The sequence below is a fragment of the Pinus tabuliformis genome, chromosome 5_2, assembly GCF_031772625.1.
Source record: "Pinus tabuliformis cultivar Carrire ecotype Pingquan chromosome 5_2, CPIR1, whole genome shotgun sequence".
NCBI classification, from domain to species: Eukaryota; Viridiplantae; Streptophyta; class Pinopsida; order Pinales; family Pinaceae; genus Pinus; species Pinus tabuliformis.
Genome location: NC_142306.1, coordinates 949348677 through 949351818, shown reverse-complemented (window position 1 = coordinate 949351818; position 3142 = coordinate 949348677). Strand labels below are relative to the sequence as shown.

The following is a 3142-nucleotide window of genomic DNA, read 5'->3' as shown; positions in this document are numbered from 1 at the left end:
GTAGTATATGGAATAATTTGTCTTGTTCTTAAGAGAATTGAGCTCACTCTAAAAGGATGAGATGAACATGTTATTTCATATTAGATTTTGTTTCATTTCATTGCTTAGATGTTTGAGGATTTGATTTGTTTATGATTGATGAATGAGTTTTAAATTAGAATCTTATCAGCATATGAGAGAACAACCAAGGGTCTAAGTTAGAATCTCTCTCCATTGGATTTGCATGATAATTAAAATTCATTCTTTTGCTTTTATGTTTCAAGTATCATATGAGGAGATAACCAAGAGTCTAAGTTAGGTTCTCTCTCCATTGATTTATATGGTAATTGAAATTCATTCTTTTGTGCTTTTATGTTTCAAGTCATTTCATTTCTTATGCTTATGAATGAATCTTAGTTTAGTTTGGATTAGTACATGAGAGGACAATCAAGAGACTAAGTTAGTCTCTCTCTCTACTTGAATCTGAACAATAATTAAGTTCATTCTCTTGTCTTCATTTCAAGTTTTTAGTTTCATGTAATCAATGATTTCTCTATGATACTGTAGGGAAGGACAACCAGGACCTCCTTAGTTAGGAGCCTCTTCCCTTGCATATTATATTGAATCGTAAATAATTTAGCTAGACATAGAGTTAGTTGCCTACTCTTGCATATATATTGTTGGCACCATCACAAGCTTACGAGTTTCCCTGGTTGATAATTTAATGCAGCAATTTAAGCCCAATAAATTGCCCAACATTTTGGCGCCGTTGCCGGGGATGGTGCTAAGGGATTAGGCATTAGAAATTTAATTCAGTACTAGTATTTTTCTTTAGACAAAATAACTTGTGAGACCTGGTGACAGCAGGATCTTCACAAAGGAGTTTAAGTTTGAGTTTTCTGATGTTTTAATATTTAGCTAGTTTTAAATTCAATCCTTTTTTAAACCGCCCCTGCATGAATAAAAACGAATCAATCGATTAGTATGCTCTCTTCGTGCGCTTCGTGCGATCAGGAAGATCAGAAACTCTATTGATTTCGTTCGAATAAAAATACTCTTGCTGGAGAACTAATTTGCAAAACGACAATAAAGAATTTTGTGAAGAAATTTAGGTTTTTTTTCAATTTAAAAAAAAAAACAAAACAAAACTAACCATTTCATTGTTTTTTTAGATGTTAAAAAAAAACATCAAAACATTAAATAAAAACAACAATAAATAAAAATTAAAAATTAAAAATTCCCATAATATATATATCTCATATATATATATCTCATATATATATATATATTATTATTATTATTAAAAAAATTTAACAAGCTCATTCCCAGTTGTTTGGCCCACTGGTTGAAACTAGCATCCAGCTCAATCAATGCAATACATCTCAAAATCCTGTCGGGTAATGCTTTCAGTTTGTTTGCAGAAACAGTAGCAAGAAACTGAGATTTCGCAACATCCGCTGCTTCAGCTCGCACTTTTAATTCCTCCATCTTGCTTATATGTGTACACAGCTTTTGAATAGCCGCAAAGGATTCAGGTAACCGACATTCATTGGTGCCCAGAATGTATTTCATCTTATGGTAACCATCACACCTCTGGTCCAGAACATAATTCTTGGCAGACTCTGGTTCGCTGCACCTCTGCAAAATCTCGCACTCTGCTTGATAGTTGCGGTCTACAAAAGTACTGTGAAACCCTACCCGGGCTAGGGAACGCGTGTCCGAATTACCTTTAGAATAGATGTGCTCCATTTTAAATATTTGGAACTGCGAAGCCAGTTTCCGAACGCCAATTGCCCTTCACCTGGTGAATAAGGAGCTCACAATGTCCAAGGGCGGAAAAGTGGGTTGATATCGACGGAGGGCCCGAGGAGCTTCTCAGTAACATTGCAAGGCCTTATGGTCAATATCATGAACAGGAGTTCCTTCCTTTTAGCACTGGATTCTCAGGTTCAAATAAGGCCGAGTGAAGCTTCCTAGTGCAATTAAATCAATTCCAGGATCACTCTAGAGGCTTCTGTTCACCGGAGTATGTGCTGTGGGTGCCCGTTTTGGAGTTTGCATTGGCTTTATGATTTTCTGGGGTTTGGTTGCCTGGGCTCTGTCAGCATGTAATATACATGTGGCATCAATGATCCCTGTGCGTGAGGTCGCATTTGTTTTCGTTGGGTTGGTGGCTATGTATCTTCAGATCCATTGGGTTCTTGCTTCTGTAATTCCTGTGGCTAAGGGAAGTTGGGGTTTAGAACCCTTAAGGAGGAGCAGCTACCTTGTAAAGGGAATGAGACGGGTGTCCTTTTCCCTTAACATTTTCTTTGCCATCTCTGGATTCGTATTGGCTTTGTGGGCACATTATTTACAGTCCAGTGCTTCGGATTCCTTGGAGTTACTGTCCAAGATTGTCCAAAGTATTACAGTACTGGCAGCCATGACTGTATTGTTTCTGTACAATATAGCAACCAACACTGTCTTCTATATGTATTGCAAGGCTCATCATAATGAGCTTCTCAGGGCAATTATGGAGGAGTTTGCCCATGATTATATCATTTTACCATTTCATGAGCAGAAAATTCTCTGTGTCGTCTCTGCGGCCGAACCATGATTACATCTTGATTCGGGATTTGGTTCCCATAATGAATAAGCTGAGTTTTTCTGACAAACAATCGGAGGGACTCAAAATAGTAGACAGTTATTAATTGTCCAATTTCAGTTACAGTCAAATATTTTACAGGAATCTTTAAGCTGATGGCTTCCAATTAGCTTATTATATGAACGAAGCTCATGACCGCAGCGCAGAAGGCCATGTTGGAGGAGGAAGCACGAGCATCTGGTGGCATATTATTGCCGTCTGTATGCAATGGGAGATAGACTACAGATTCCCCAAGTGCTCAAACATGGAGCAGCGCATCAACTCTCTGACTGCATTGGAAATCTTGAGAGAAACCATCAGAATCCTTCGCTTCAATTCGTCGGGCTTCCTGGTAATTCCAGCGCTACTTATCTGCCCTGATCAATCCATTCTTCTCTCCAATGCCTTTGTAGATCAATCCATCCAAAATCTTCATATGCCTGCAATCCCGTTTTGTTTTGCATTTCTTTTGGTTTGTTTTATATTTTTAGGTTTATTTTGTTTTTATTTAATTTGTTATGATTCTGCTTTAATGTT

At 37.6% G+C, this 3142-nt stretch overlaps 1 pseudogene; it reads left to right on the top strand.

Moving 5' to 3' along the window:
• The first annotated feature begins 1476 nt into the window (after nucleotides 1-1476).
• LOC149162405 (uncharacterized) lies at nucleotides 1477-2578 on the top strand (annotated as a pseudogene).
• Nucleotides 2579-3142: the final 564 nt, after the last annotated feature.